We start from the raw sequence: 17758 nt of genomic DNA, 5'->3' as shown, positions 1-17758 counted from the left end.
AAAAACCGAAGCGAGCGAAGAGCGAAAAATATAATTTTCCTTATATTCAATATAAATCAGAAAGATTGTTCAAAATAATTGCCCTTAAACCCATTTTAATGCCATCTTGAACTGAACCTCTAATGGACATTGGGAAAATGTCGGAATACATACTATTTATTCATCCGTGTTTAGTACAAACATTATATGGATAATTCTAATTTCTTATATAATTAAAACATACTTAATATAACGATCATTCATAATAATAAATAACCCTGCTTTTAGTAAAAAGTTTGAAACGACTTATATAAATCTACCTAAATCAGTTTAACATCATATGCAACTGTATTTAGACATAACTTAGGATTGATTTGTAAAAAATGATCACTTACACAGGCATCATCAAACATCAGACTCCATATAACATGGACTAAATTTTGTTTTTATTAGCACACGAAATGCAATGACATGTGCTTATTAAAACAAAAAGAACAAGGGTATTTTTCAGAGTACTTTTTTTGGTTATTTAGATGTTTTTATGCACCAGCCAATTGTATATGCCCCCCACCCTAAGTCCGGAATAGCGGGGACTTTGTCTTCCGGTCTCTCAAAACCCGGGTAAAATACCCGACCTGCAGGGACACACTGCTGGTAAAATCCCTGCCAAATGGCCCCGCAACCACGAATACCTATGAGAGGCCCATTCCCGACTATTTTCAATATGAAGACAAAACCACATTCACTAGGCACTGCGGGGCCACCTGAAAGGTAAAAACACAGCCCATTGCCTCTACTGTCCCCGGTATACCCCTGGAACAAGGGCGAGGGGTGGGCGGGGCAGTGGTTACAATTGACAAGTGCATTACAATCCCGGATTATGCTGCAAATAAAAACAAATTATAAGGTGATAAACTTAGGCTTACTTATGTTGAGGTATATCAAGACCAGTGTTTATATCGCTATTTGCGAAAAGATATTTGTTCAAAACTGTTGTTTTGTCAGAATTTGATCAAAAATGAGCTTAATACATCAATTTGGACCAAACAATGACTCATGTTCCAGCATCGTCGTAACGAGGTAAAATTTTGGTCCCTTGTATTATGACTTGAATGAAATAGTACTAAGTTGATCATTCCGATTTCCATTCAAAACGAGTCACTAATTACGCAATATAATCGATACCTGTCTCAGATACACATGCTTTATTGCATAATGATTGCTTTAAATAATGATCCTTTAGTGCATCCATGAGACGATCAACAATGACTTCAAGCATACTCAAAACATATTTTTTGTTAAAAATAAGATTTAATTTCCAAACTTCGAGCCACATTGTTTATACCGGAAGCCGCCATTTTTATTGAATTTATTGAAACCCATGCTAAACCGATCGATATACAGTATAAAAACACTACGCATCGGTAACTTCCATTTACAAAAACACGAAAACTAGCTTAGAAAAATTATACTTGATTATTTTTAGCGTTTTAATAAATTATTACCTGAAAAATATCTGCTTGGCGATCAAAATGGAGGTGCGGGCGCACAAAACAATAAAACTATTTTTTTTTACATTTTCAAAAAAATAGGAGCGGTAAATCTGCGGAGCGAAATATCAATTTGGTGTGGCCTAATGATGACTTGTCGGCCAATAATCATGTTGCCACGAAACCCGTGATGACTAGTCGGTCAATAATCATGTAGCCACCAAACTCGTGATGACTAGTCGGTCAATATTCATGTAGCCACCAAACCCTTGATGACTAGTCGGTCAATATCCTTTTGACCACCATGCCTGTGCAGTCTTGTGGTTTAATATCATCTGGTTCTCCGTATCCATGGTGATTTGTTATTAAATTTCCTTGACCCAATATTATTGGTGATTTTCGGTAAATATCCACTTTGTGTCATTGCTCGTGATATTATATCGCCTGGGACCCAATACATATGGTGACTGGTCGGACAATATCGCCTAGGCCCCCATACACTTTGAGGTCGGTTGGTCAATATCGCTTAGGCCCCCATACACGCGTAGTCTGGTTGGTCAATATCGCCTAGGCTCACATACACGCGTAGACTGGTTGGTCAATATCGCCCATGCCCCCATACACGCGTATACTGGTTGATCAATATCGCCTAGGCCTCCATACACGCGTAGACTGGTTAGTTTATATCGCCTAGGCCTCCATACACGCGTAGACTGGTTGGTCAATATCGCCTAGGCCCACATACACGCGTAGACTGATTGGTCGATATCGCCTAGGCCCCCATACACGTGTGGACTGGTTGTTCAATGTCACCTAGGCCCCAATACATAGGGTGACTGGTTTGTCATTATCGCCTAGGCCCCAATACATGTGTTGACTGGTCGGTCAAGTTGCCTAGGCCCCAATACATGTAGTGACTCGTCGGTCAATGTCAGCTAGGCCCCAATACATTTGGTGACTGGTCGGTCAATGTCACCTTGGTCCCAATACATGAGGTGACTGGTCGGTCAACATCGCCTGGGTCCGACTACATGTGGTGACTGGTAAGTCAATGTCACCCTGGTACCAATACATGTGGTGACTGGTCAGTCAATGTAACCTAGGCCCCAATACATGTGGTGACTGGTTGGTCATCATCGCCTAGGTCCCAATAAATTTGGTAAAAGGTCGGTCAATGTCACCTAAACCCCAATACATGTGGTGACTGTTCGGTCAATGTCACCTTGGCCCCAATACATGTAGTGACTGGTCAGTTACTGTCACCTTAGCTCCAATAAATGTGGTGACTGTTCGGTCAATATCGCTAAGCCGTCATACCCTTAATGATAACTTGTTGGTCAATATTCTCCAAGCTCCGAAACCCTTCATGACTTGCAGTAAATATTCCTTTGTCCATGCCAACATTTCATACATGTACAATAATTTTATTAAACATATGACTTTTGTTCACATAGCCTTTACTTGTCCCTACCAACATGTAATCTTAACAATGCAAAATATATTTACCCGAATGAGTATAATGAAACAGTTTGAATTGTTATTTTTGCATTTACAGTAACATTTTTTAGTTGTTGGGAATATTTAAATTAAGAACTGAATTGTAATTATTACTCTTACTAACAAATATCAAATTTATAACAAATTTACACAAAAAAAGATGTTATTTTTTGTTTGATTCACTAAATCAGCATTTTTTTTATCAATTTGTTGTAGTTACAAGATTGACATATCCTCTGGGTCATTGTGTTTAGTATTTAGTTAGTTTTAGTAAATTATGTAGAGAAGCATAGGTTTACAAATAAATACAATACAAGTATACAAAAACAACAAAACACATACAAACACTCATTATGAACGCATATTAAGCATGAGGTTATTTACAATATACACACAAATATACATTGAATCTATATGTTGACGGTAACAGAGGCGTATCGTCTGGTTGTATTAAAGTAAGTTTATCATTGTGTTGTGGCTACAATGGTATATATGTCAATTTATGTCTCTAGCAAAATTTAACACAACTCAAAATACTTGATTTGAAATTCATCAGTGATGTCGAGATCGTTGAATCCTCTTAACAACTCAATAAGATGATGATTCAGATTTAATAAAATCAAGCGTCTAAAATATTCTTCACCTAAGAGGTTTATAAGTTTGGACCATAGCCGGCATCGTTCATTTTAAAAATATGGACAAAAGAACACCTTATGCAGACCAATTTGTTACTGCATCGCAATGATAGCATGTAATGTTGTATTTTCTTGCAAATTATTTGCATAACAAAACAAAATTTGAGAATTGTTTTTTATATACTGAGAAGCTTCAAAGAAATCGCCAAATTAGACAGAATTTATAATTTGACTGAAAAGGGAGTAAGGTTTGTCTAAGGTTTTCTTCATAGCTTATTCTTATTTTCCACGATTTTGTAACATGTTTATCAATGGCTGATTTGCAAATTATTTTCCAGGCGAATTTGTTTGGAAACATTGAAGAATGAGAAAATTCTGATAAATATTGTGTGAGGTCGTATTTGCCTAGAATACTATATATGTCTTGGATAAATCCCTGAGCTTTTATAGGCTGTGATATTAATAATGAAATTCTGATGACCAAGACTTTTTTAAATTTCATATTTCATATTTGGATCAGCGTCACATTATTGACATACAATGGTGTTCTTTTAATCAATGATATTTTGAATTAGTTGGAAACGAGGACTCCTTTCAAGGGGAGCACTTGATTCGAATCGCTCCAGAGTTTGCTCCCGTAATGAGTAATTTTCCTAGGCTTTGTAAATGTATTCACGTTATTGTACAATTTACATGTTATCGCAAGCCGCCTTGAGAGGGGTGTAACTGTATAGAGCCGTCTTTTTGAAGAAGGTTTAAAACTAGGGATGCAAACGAATGGCAAAATTGATATTTGAATATTCGGTAATTCTTTCGATCGAATATTCGAATACTCAATTACCAAATCGAATATTTAAGAAATGTAGTAAACTACTATTATTGTTCGTTACAGTTATAGCCAGGGCCTTTGTGCTAGCCGGTACACGCGGACGCTGATTTTTTCTAAAATTAGCCTGTGAAATTCCCCATTTACAGAAAATAAATCCAACAAAAAGCAAAATATTCTGAACAAACAAAAACCCGAATTAACTTTAGTTCAACAGCATTCATATTTATAAACAAGGCCATGATCGTAAATTCTCGGTTGAATATTGTGATGCCCCAACGGATGGTCGTTCTGTAGGATTGATCTCTACTATTCATAACTATTGAAAAACCGAACCTACTCGGGAATTAGTTCAACAATAAAACAAAATTAACCCTTAATTTTGACTCATTTATTGTACAACAATGACCAAAAGCGATATGCTGTGCAGTTGCATTTCAATGCATCAACGTTAAATTGAAACATGAAAAGCAGTTTAGAGCACATGTGATTCATATCAATACGGAGCTATGAGCTATATCGCACAGCTTAATTGGCAGCCATGACACCACTTTAGTAGCTTATTCCGTATATCCTTTATTGGAATGGTCATTAAAAACTTACCAAAAATAATTGAAACTTGTTTGATGTCACTTGTCTAAAAACCAGTTTTCGTAAAATTACGGGTACTGTTTATAGTCCCCGACGATATGTCCCTTATTAACATGTGACGTTTTCATAAAGGATTTGTCATTTCCACACGCTTTTCTTCTTTTTTTTCATGTTTTAGCGCTGATGTAACCATTTCGATAGATATTCTTGAAAACTGTATGCAGCCTTGACGTGAATTATTTATAAAGGCATTTATTTTATTTTCACCAAAGGTTCTGTATTCGGTGTAAATATATTTATCTTCGGTCACTGAGTATAACTGAGAAAAATATGTTTTCCATCCCTGGTTAATACGTTTTAGTACTTTATTGCCATCAAATCTCATGTAAAAGCCAGGTGTTGAGTTTTTTTTTTATTTTGTGTTTGTTAACTTATTTACAGAATTCATTGTTATCAAGGTTAGCGGCACTATCAAACCTGTTTTTTCTTTTTCTATTAATGCGAGAACTTCATGACGATGAGCTCGACGAAAAATTGCTTTTAATTGTTTGTAATGTTTTTATCTTCCGGAAGTAATGTTGCGGGCTACCCATTGGTAAGCCAAGCTGCCCGCGCAACTTCCATCTTTTTGTGAAGTGTTTTTAGATTGGTTTTATATGGTTGTATATGCTGTTTAATTTTTGTTCTAGGAATAAACAAGTCAGTGGCTAGATTCAGTATCACAGCGACAGCCGAATAGATATCGGATGTGGAAACTACGGGTAGTTCTAGCGCAAGACGCAGGACCTCGCTGTTTTCTAGAAAGTTCCTATAATTATATATATTGTTTAGTTTGACGTTGTGCCACTTGATAACGCCTCCTAGTTTGGTAGAAAGTGAGCACTCGCTAATTGGAATGCTAAGTTTACAGATTATTGGCCTATATGTATAAACCCTCCAAAAAAAGTTTAATTCAAAGGTTATGATAAATTCGATTGGGATTTCTCCAATGATTAGCAGACCTCCATTTTGAAAAGTGTATACGAAATATCATTATTTGTCCTAAACAGACTGACTAAATGTCTTTAAAGTATTGGATGTTTATCGGAAAGAAATTAGTTTTAAGTTTTCTTAATAGACAGAGCCATACAATATCAATGTTGTGCATCTAAATTCAAATTTCAAAAGTACTTGTTTTTTAGTCAGTTTGGAGATATCAAATAAAAAAAAATATTAATAAAGGAGAAGTTCAGAAATTCTTTATTATAACATATATATATTATTTGTTTCCCCTTTACTGTGTTAAAGGTGGATTTTAACAGTATTGTACTGATAAAAAATCATTAAGAAATAATGTTTTTTTGGTATTCTTCATAAATCTGAATGCATATAGACTGGAAAAGTGCCTTGGATTGTCACATGAGTATGTAAAGATGCATTGGATTGTCACACGATTATGTATAGATGCCTTGGATCGTCACATGCTTATGTATAGATGCCTTGGATTGTCACATGATTTTGTATAGACGGTGGGGCCCCGTTTCAAAAAATATCGTAAGGCTTAAAATCGTACATTTCTAGGCTTAAAATCGTACATTTCTAGGCTTTAAATCATACATTTCTAGGCTTAAGTAGGCTTAAACCGTTTCAACACAAAACTCGTAAAGCCATTTATCATATAGATTTTGCCCGTAACTTTATGGGTGTACCTGAGAACTCTTTATGGTGAGGTAGACGACTGACATATCCCCTTTCATTAACTGCAATTCTAACGATAAATCGAGTGAACAGTACCCTTTTACATGCATATTCCGCATCAGCAGCGGTCATTCTATTCATATCGAAGTGCAAAGTGAAGGTTGCCCGCTGTACCACGTTATGATAGAAAATATCCTTAAAAGCATTTAAGATGCGACCCATCCCAAGATCATAATTATCATCATCCAAAAGACTTTTGAAATTCAGTTGCATAGCATGGTAATAAAAGACAGCTTATTACATACTTTCTGTTAAGGATATACTACATCCCATTGCAGCAGCGTCCATTCTGGTCATATCGCTGAAAGTGCAAGTTGAATGTTAGTTGAATGTTACCGGCTGTACCACTTGATAGCCTAAACATAGTATTTCGCATGCGAACCATCTCTCATATTCGCATATTCATCAGCATTCGAAAGACATTCAAAATTCAATTGCAGACCATCATAATAAGAAGACAGCATGCAAAGAAAACTGTTTTGTAATGAGATTCCTACCTTCAGGTATATGTACATTGTACCGACGAACATAGACCAAGTGGCAAAACAAGCAAAATGCAATCAGCGACATATTCAAATTGAAGCATTAAAAACAACAGCCATATTCATGTACAAGATGCCTGCATATATATTACAATAAATATATAGGTGTATACTAATAATAATATTAATATAGGTGTATGTTGATAAAATACATTCTTGAAAAAATCCTAAAGTAGCTAATATATCATTAAGAATTGAGAGTCAATTTTATGTTTAATACAAGTATTATCCAAAATTAATTAAAAACCAAATCGTCCAATTTAGTAAAACAGACAACTTTTAACATACGACTCCTGATGGTCGCCTTAGTGAAAAGGGGACCAAACTGCTTTGTTTAAAAAGTGTTATTTTTTGGTAAGAAATGTATGGCATTTCACTATTTCTGGCAAATTTTCACAATTAAATGCATTTATCTTGTCCGGTTGATCAAAATATGCTATTTCCTGGTTTTCACAACTTTCGCCTATTTTTTTTTTTAAATGAGTCGTCTGCAATCTTACGAGCACTGAAAATGTCCAAATTTGGTGAAAATTTGACTGCGAGAACTTGAAATGTGTGCAAAGATGTGTAAAACGCTCCATTTGATGCTTAGAATGCCAATTGAGTCAAGGTTCAGTTGGAAAACCTCAATGAATGGCATTTTGGGCCAAAGCGCCTTAGGAAATACAGACGCACAGGCACTTGGGTGACAGGCAGTGAAACTGGAAAACCTGACACAGACTATCACATTGTGCTAGCTCTGGATGTATTTATGTCTGAAGGACTAATCGAAAGTGTTTTTCATAAAAAATGCAGGGACGGGTTTAGTTATAGGAATGACGTCACCATTACGTCATATGTACTTCCATTGTGTAGAAAATTCTCAATAAAAAAAAATGTTCTTATGATTGATAGACATGTTTTCATATGCTCAATTCACTGTAAATCAAAACTATGATTATTCCTGAAACTTATATACCTTAAGTATCTATTCTTGCTTGATTTATCATTTAGAGTAGAGATTAAAGCATAAACCGCTGCCCTATAGTTTAAAGGTCATTTTGGAAGAACTGTCATGGCGGACGGTGCAATTTTCAGAGTTCGTTTTTCAAGTGGAGTATTTTTTCTTAGGAATAACTTGACCCCCCCTTTTTATTGGCTTAAAAGGTAATTTTAAGCTTGTACTTGGTTATATGTGGTTATCATAGCCTGCATTCGCCCGAAATGCCTTTAAATGTTGTCTAAAAATTATAATTTTTCATTGAATTATATAGGGAATAACAATGGTGGTGTGTAACCTATAACGTAATAGACACTTTTTTATTTTTCTAAAGTAAATATTGAGAGGCTGATGTCTGAAATTGCTTTTGAAAATTTAAACAAGAAAAGCATACTCTAAAAGGTAGTTAATGTTATAATTCTGTCGCATCGCTTATATCTTTAAATGTTGCTGTGTTAATCATAAGAATATCTTGTATCATGTTTTGAAAATTCGCTGGAACGTAGCTCAGCTTATGTTGCAATACAATACTTTAAGCAACTTTAATATTTTGATAGATAAGGTGTAGCAAAACAAATTGTTTGTTTCCTACGTAACTCGACTCGAATGCTTTTCATTGGCCTATGACTGTTTTGTTCCGACCGTTTTCCGACCTATCTCGACCCTAATGATTTCCATTGCCATCCGACATGTCTTATTCTGACCGTTTTCCAATCTAAATCGACCCTAATGTTTTTCATTGACGTACGATGTTTTATTCTGACCGTTTCCGACCTACCCTGGCCCTTATGTTTTTTTGTTGCCATCTGACAAATTTTGTTATGACCGTTTACCGACCTTTCCCGACCCTAATGTGCTATGGCCACTTAACGTTTTGTTTTGTCTTTAAACGATATTTTTTGGTAGATTTGTGCTTCTTAAAGACGCCTTACTTTTTATTTATATACCGCCCAAGTTCGTGTTAATTAATACCAATTTGCGGTGTTTTGAAGCGGAAGATAATATTTAGACACATCTTAACTTAATAACAAAAATAACACAATCAAATAAATTCCGCACTACTTACCCCATTAATTTAGGAAACAGTAACTCGGAAACAAACACCTACTTACTTTTGCCTCGTGCTGTAATACGGTATGTACTTTATATAACAAACACGCGGTATAAACTTACTTCTTAGGAATATTCTTTGTAAATCAACTGCACTTAAGACCGTATTTTAGTCTAATAAAGATTAAATTTGTACTTGAGAAGTTTTTTTGGATTTATTTACAAATAATATCGTCGAACAACCAAATGAATGAAGCCGAACCACAAATAAAACGGATTCAATCTGTTAAATTATATATGACATGTTTTTCATTGCGTTTTATTAATAAGTAATGCGTGCAGAAAGATCCGCTTGAAATCAAGCAAAACGTTTTGAACGTATAGCGAGGTTAAAGTAACTCTCTCACAAATTATAATAAAACTGGCGGTGATGTTTACAAAATGTGTCTAAATTAGTTCAATTAAATTAATGTTTTCGAATACTAATCAGGAACAGACATTTACTTAATTGAATAGACGTTTTATCAATTTAGGCTGCATATCAGTCAATTTGCAAACTGCTAAATATGTATTATTTTGGAAAATAAGAATGGTCGTAAGCCTATCCTAGTATGTACGAACGGTCTGTCTGTTATTTAAACTTCCAATGACAATTTACCATTGTTTCAAGGACTTATTACAGATTAACGATTTCATTATATCAGAAGCTATAAAACGTGAATAAGCCACTTTAACATTAGTGGTTAGATGTAAAAATGTAAAAAAAATCTTCCTAGAAATGTTTTTAAGCATTAAAATAAACAACAAGGCAGAAGTGTCCGGTGTTACCACTATAAATATAAGGATGTTTTCAACAAAAACAAACAACCAAAGACGAATTCAGGTTGTTGAAAACAATTTAAACACGTTCAAAAATGAACACAGTTGCGGTGTTTCTGTTTGCCGTATGTGCAGTGTTGGCTGTAAACTCAGATATGTTTTAACGCATATTTTTTTTATTCCATGTTTTGTTTGCTTATTTATCACATTAAAACGCAGCAATATAGTCAATATTTTTAACGTGATCTAATGTTTGCTGGATTAATCATTCCTAGTGTTGCCTACGCTACTTTGACCTTAGTTTTATTTAAATACTAATTGCTGTATTTGCCTTGATTTTGCAAGGATGTTATAAATCAAGAAGGCTAAAATCAAGCTGATAATCCGTCGTCCATTTCAACCATCTATGTGTGATAGATTGAAAGATAAATACGTCCTTTTCCTCCAGTTATGGAGAGCATAGCATATTGTGACATAGGCTCCATGTCAACGTCCGTAGTGACATCTTCTGTAGCCTCCGTAGAGTGTTCTGGAACACCGTCGTCGAAATTGTCATGATTCTGCACTGCATCGTTTCTCTCGCAGGGTAGTACATTCATATAATCCGGAGCTAGGTTAGACACAATTACAAGGTAAGAATGAATCGTCTCAGTTAATTGGCTGTCCGGTGTTTGTTATGTATAACCAAACTGCGCACTTCGGTTTCTTACAGATTGCGGACTTGAGAAGTGCACGTCTAACTTTACTTGCTTACTCATGTTCAAACTGAGAAAAATCGATAAAGTTTTAAACTTAAATACATGTACCTGTCTATTGTGGCAAGAATTCCTGATTTTGCTAAAGGAGCCAGATGCGCGGCAATTTCGGTTGGATGTGGCTCGATGGAGACAGATAGCTCCACTAGGTGGATGTAACCTTTCGAGCCCTCACAAAATATTGCACCTCCCGAGACTAAAATAAGGTCCATTAAGATTTGTTTAATTAATTTTAGCTCAATTGTGAAGACAGATGAAACCTTATAGGACTAGCACTCAAGTCCGCTATAAACCAGTATTGTCAATTTCTTAAGGCCATATTAATACAAAGCAAGTAGCAAACGAGTCTAGGGATACTATAAACTTAGTTTCATAAAGTGAGTATAAAATGCCAGCGAGAGTAGGTAAGATGATATTTTTCTCATCATATATTTAGGCAAATTGACGTAAATGTTAGATAATATTACACTAAAGTGCCTTATAAAACATCGCGCATTGGTTGTAATAAACTCGAAACAAAGAACGTTATGTGTTGTTTTGTTCTGTTCTGTTTAGTTCAGAGTGTTTATCAGTTATACATACGATATTTTGCAATGAAATCCCGAGCACGTTATAGTTCATTTGCAATGTTCGGTGTGAATGCGCGTAGAAGCAGTCGCAATTTTCAACCCTCGGACTTTTGATCAATTACTCGTTTCATAAGTAATAAAAAGGATATTTCTATCTACGTTTATATGTTGTAATGGACTAGCAGACGTGCGTAAACTATACTAAAGATGATAGTGAATTTCATCGTCACCCGACGTATCCATTGTTTGGTCACATGACTCCTGATGGTCGCCTTGGCAAGCTATACAGGAGACATGGACTTCCGGGCTGTGGAGAAATACCGAGCTCTTGTAAAGTTGTACCGCGAGCTTCCAGGGACATGTGTGTTCAACAAATATTACGTGAGTACGCTGCGAATGAAAGTGATCTTGAGGCATTAAGGCATCAATGTTTTAATCACTTCAAACGAACGGCAGTGGACTTTCCCTATAGACAGGACGCGGAACTAAAGCGGTGCATGGTAACCCGCAACGGCGAACCAGTTTCTGCGCGACTTGCACAATATGTTTACCACATCACCGATGGAACGGAGGGTCGTGATCCATGCGTTCTGAAGGACATGATTAGTCGGGAAAAACACGGAAGGGATCCGTACGTAGCAGGTAAGCTTTATACGGGTTTGACTGATCAGCCTGAAGAAAAGAGAAAGAGGTAACTTTACTTAAAGGCAATGTAGCATCGCTTCAGGCTGGATTACTCTTAATGAAGCAAACCATAAATGTTAATAAGAGGCAAAGAACAGAGCAAATAAACTATACAAAAAGTGCTTTACAAAACATAATAGCAGAAATACTTGAGTGTAGCAATGCTATAGCAAAATTCACGGGCTCGTCTGTTGATACTATGCGTTCACTGACTAGCGCTATGGTAGGCCGTGTAACGGATTTCGAAGATAGAATGAGGCACGTGAAATGCTTTTTTCGATACAGATAACCTTGTAATTGTGTCTAACCTAGCTCCGGATTATATAATGTACTACACTGCGATAGAAACGATGCAGTGCAGAATCATGACAATTTCGACGACGGTGTTCCAGAACACTCTTGGGGGGCTACAGAAGATGTCACTACGGACGTTAATATGGAGCCTATGTCACAATATGCTATGTTCTCCATTACTGGAGGAAAAGGACGTATTTATCTTTCAATCTATCACACATAGATGGTTGAAATGGACGACGGATTATCAGCTTGATTTTAGCCTTCTTGATTTATAACATCCTTGCAAAATCAAGGCAAATACAGCAATTAGTATTTAAATAAAACTAAGGTCAAAGTAGCGTAGGCAACACTAGGAATGATTAATCCAGCAAACATTAGATCACGTTAAAAATATTGACTATATTGCTGCGTTTTAATGTGATAAATAAGCAAACAAAACATGGAATAAAAAATATGCGTTAAAACATACCTTCAGCCAACACTGCACATACGGCAAACAGAAACACCGCAACTGTGTTCATTTTTGAACGTGTTTAAATTGTTTTCAACAACCTGAATTCGTCTTTGGTTGTTTGTTTTTGTTGAAAACATCCTTATATTTAAAGTGGTAACACCGGACACTTCTGCCTTGTTGTTTATTTTAATGCTTAAAAACATTTCTAAGAAGATTTTTTTTACATTTTTACATCTAACCACTAATGTTAAAGTGGCTTATTCACGTTTTATAGCTTCTGATATAATGAAATCGTTAATCTGTAATAAGTCCTTGAAACAATGGTAACTTCTCATTGGAAGTTTAAACAACAGACAGACCGTTCGTACATACTAGGATAGGCTTACGACCATTCTTTTTTCCAAAATAATACATATTTAGCAGTTTGCAAATTGACTGATATGCAGCCTAAATTGATAAAACGTCTATTCAATTAAGTAAATGTCTGTTCCTGATTAGTATTCGAATACATTAATTTAATTGACCTAATTTAGACACATTTTGTAAACTCCACCGCCAGTATTATTATAATTTGTGAGAGAGTTACTTTAACCTCGCTATACGTTCAAAACGTTTTGCTTGATTTCAAACGGATCTTTCTGCACGCATTACTTATTAATAAAACGCCTTAAAACATGTCATATTTAATTCAACAGATTGAATCCGTTTTATTTGTGGTTCGGCTTCATTCATTTGGTTGTTCGACGATATTATTTGTAAATAAATCCAAAAAAACTTCTCAAGTACAAATTCAATCTTTATTAGACTAAAATACGGTCTTAAGTGCAGTTGATTTACAAAGAATATTCATAAGAAGTAAGTTTATACCGCGTGTTTGTTATATAAAGTACATACCGTATTACAGTATGAGGCAAAAGTAAGTAGGTGTTTGTTTCCGAGTTACTGTTTACTAAATTAATGGGGTAAGTAGTGCGGAATTTATTTGATTGTGTTATTTTTGTCATTAAGTTAAGATGTGTCTAAATAAAATTATTATCTTCCGCTTCAAAACACCGCAAATTGGTATTAATTAACACGAACTTGGGCGGTATATAAATAAAAAGTAAGGCGTCTTTAAGAAGCACAAATCTACCAAAAAAATATCGTTTAAAGACAAAACAAAACGTTAAGTGGCCATAGCACATTAGGGTCGGGAAAGGTCGGTAAACGGTCATAACAAAATTTGTCAGATGGCAACAAAAAACATAAGGGCCAGGGTAGGTCGGAAACAGTCAGAATAAAACATCGTACGTCAATGAAAAACATTAGGGTCGATTTAGATTGGAAAACGGTCAGAATAAGACATGTCGGATGGCAATGGAAATCATTAGGGTCGAGATAGGTCGGAAAACGGTCGGAACAAAACAGTCATAGGCCAATGAAAAACATTCGAGTCGAGTTACGTAGGAAACAAACAATTTGTTTTGCTACACCTTATCTATCAAAATATTAAAGTTGCTTAAAGTATTGTATTGCAACATAAGCTGAGCTACGTTCCAGCGAATTTTCAAAACATGATACAAGATATTCTTATGATTAACACAGCAACATTTAAAGATATAAGCGATGCGACAGAATTATAACATTAACTACCTTTTAGAGTATGCTTTTCTTGTTTAAACTTTCAATAGCAATTTAAGACATCAGCCTCTCAATATTTACTTAAGAAAAATAAAATAAGTGTCTATTACGTTATAGGTTACACACCACCATTGTTATTCCCTATATAATTCAATGTAAAATTATAATTTTTAGACAACATTTAAAGGCATTTCGAGCGAATGCAGGCTATGATAACCACATATAACCAAGTACAAGCTTTAAATTACCTTTTAAGCCAATAAAAAAGGGGGTCAAGTTATTCCTAAGAAAAATTACTCCACTTGAAAAACGAACTCTGAAAATTGCACCGTCCGCCATGACAGTTCTTCCAAAATGACCTTTCAACTATAGGGCAGCGGTTTATGCTTTAATCTCTACTCTAAATGATAAATCAAGCAAGAATAGATACTTAAGGTATATAAGTTTCAGGAATAATCATAGTTTTGATTTACAGTGAATTGAGCATGTGAAAACATGTCTATCAATCATAAGAACATTTTTTTTTATTGAGAATTTTCTACACAACGGAAGTACGTATGACGTAATGGTGACGTCATTCCCTATAGCCTTGACATTGAAATAAGGTCTTTATTATCTTTGTAATTTATATTTATAAATGCATCATGTATATACTTGCTTCTTATGACTAAAACAATTTAGCCTTTACACCATGTGTAGAGAGGTTGATGAAAAAAGCGACTACTAGAAGATTTTTGTGGATATATTATGTTTGTAGGTATAGAAGGTTTCTGTGGATGTACTATGTATGTTGGTATAGAAGGTGTCTGTGGATGTACTATGTATGTTGGTATAGACGGTTTCTGTGGTTATAATATGTATGTTGGTATAGAAGGATTTGTGGATATACTGTGTATGTTGGTATAGAAGGTTTCTGTGGATATACTATGTATGTTGGTATAGAAGGTTTCTGTGGATATACTATGTATGTTGGTATAGAAGTTTCAGTGGATATACTATGTATGTTGGTATAGAGGGTTTCTGTGGATATATTATGTATGTTCGTATAGAAGATTTCTGTGGATGTACTATGTATGTTCGTATAGAAGGTTTCTGTGGATATACTATGTATGCTGGTATAGAAGGTTTCTGTGGATGTACGATGTATGTTGGTATAGAAGGTTTCAGTGGATATACTATGTATGATGGTATAGAAGGTTTCTGTGCATAAACTGTGTATGTTCGTATAGAAGGTTTCTGTGGATGTACTATGTATGTTGGTATAGAAGGTGTCTGTGGATATACTATGTTTGATGCTATAGAAGGTGTCTGTGGATTTACTATGTTTGTTGGTATAGAAGGTGTCTGTGGATATACTATGTATGTTGGTATAGAAGGTGTCTGTGGATATACTATGTATGTTCGTATAGAAGGTTTCTGTGGATGTACTATGTATGTTGGTATAGAAGGTATCTGTGGATATACTATGTTTGATGGTATAGAAGGTTTCTGTGGATATACTATGTTTGTTGGTATAGAAGGTTTCTGTGGATATACTATGTATATTGGTATAGAAGGTGTCTGTGGATATACTGTGTTTGTTGGTATAGAAGGTGTCTGTGGATATACTATGTTTGTTGGTATAGAAGGTGTCTGTGGATATACTATGTTGGTTCGTATAGAAGGTCTCTGTGGATTTACTATGTCTATTGTATAGAAGGTGTCTGTGGATATACTATGTATGTTGGTATATAAGGTTTCTGTGGATGTACTATATATATTGGTATAGAAGGTGTCTGTGGATATATTATGTTTATTGGTAAGAAGGTGTCTGTGGATATACTATGTATGTTGGTATATAAGGTGTTGGTGGATATACTATGTTTGTTGGTATAAAAGGTGTCTGTGGATATACTATGTTTATTGGTATAGAAGGTGTCTGTTGATATGCTATGTATGTTGGTTTAGAAGTTGTCTTTGGATATACTATGTTTGTTGGTATAGAAGATGTCTGTAGATTTACTATGTATGTTGGTATAGAAGGTGTCTGTGGATATACTATGTTTGTTCGTATAGAAGGTGTCTGTGGATATACTATGTTTGTTGATATCGAAGGTGTCTGTGGATATACTATGTATGTTGTTATATAAGGTTTCTGTGGATGTACTCTGTATGTTGGTATAGAAGGTGTCTGTGGATATACTATGTTTGTTGGTATAGAAGGTGTCTGTGGCTATACTATGTATGTTGGTATAGAAGATCTCTGTGGATATACTATATATGTTCGTATAGAAGGTTTCTGTGGATATACTATGTATGTTGGTATAGAAGGATTCTATGGATATACTGTGTATGTTCGTATAGAAGGTTTCTGCGGAAGTACTTTGTATGTTCGTATAGCAGGTTTCTGTGGATGTACTATGTATGTTGGTATAGAATATTTCTGTGGATATACTGTGTATGTTCTTATAGCAAGTTTCTGTGGATGTATTATGTTTGTTCGTATAGTAGGTTTCTGTGGATATACTATGTATCTTGGTATAGAAGGTTTCTGTGGATATACTATGTATGTTGATATAGAGGGTTTCTGTGGATATACTATTTATGATCGTATAGAAGGTTTCTGTGGATGTACTATGTCTGTTGGTATAGAAAGTGTCTGTGGATATTATATGTTTGTTCGTATATACTATGTCTGTGGATATACTATGTATGTTGGTATATAAGGTTTCTGTGGATGTACTATATATTTTGGTATAGAAGGTGTCTGTGGATATACTATGTTTATTGGTATAGAAGGTGTCTCTGGATATACTATGTTTGTTGGTATAGAAGATGTCTGTGGATTTACTATGTATGTTGGTATTGAAGGTGTCTGTGGATATACTATGTTTGTTCGTATAGAAGATGTATGTGGATATACTTTGTTTGTTGGTATAGAAGGTTTCTGTGGATATACTATGTATGTTGGTATAGAAGGTTTCTGTGGATGTACTACGTATGTTGGTATAGAAAGTGTCTGTGGATATACTATGTGTGTTGGTATAGAAGGTGTCTGTGGCTATACTATGTATGTTGGTATAGAAAGTTTCTGTGGATATACTGTGTATTTTCGTATAGAAGGTTTCTGTGGATGTACTTTGTATGTTCGCATAGCAGGTTTCTGTGGATGTACTATGTATGTTGGTATAGAAGATTTCTGTGGATATACTGTGTTTGTTCGTATAGCAGGTTTCTGTGGATGTACTATGTTTG

The 17758-nt window shown here is 35.1% G+C and overlaps 1 long non-coding RNA gene across 1 annotated transcript; it reads right to left on the bottom strand.

Annotated features, from left to right (window-relative positions):
• Positions 1-11432: 11432 nt before the first annotated feature.
• LOC128203389 (uncharacterized) lies at positions 11433-13592 on the bottom strand. Its single transcript, XR_008255936.1, has 2 exons — positions 12920-13592; positions 11433-12141 (listed from the first exon to the last, which is right to left on the bottom strand). It is a non-coding gene; the product is annotated as an uncharacterized LOC128203389 (long non-coding RNA).
• Between the last annotated feature and the right edge of the window lie 4166 nt (positions 13593-17758).

Source organism: Mya arenaria, chromosome 9 (assembly GCF_026914265.1).
Source record: "Mya arenaria isolate MELC-2E11 chromosome 9, ASM2691426v1".
Lineage (NCBI taxonomy): Eukaryota > Metazoa > Mollusca > Bivalvia > Myida > Myidae > Mya > Mya arenaria.
Note: the sequence above shows the minus strand (reverse complement) of the source record. Positions and strands in the feature narration are given on the sequence as shown.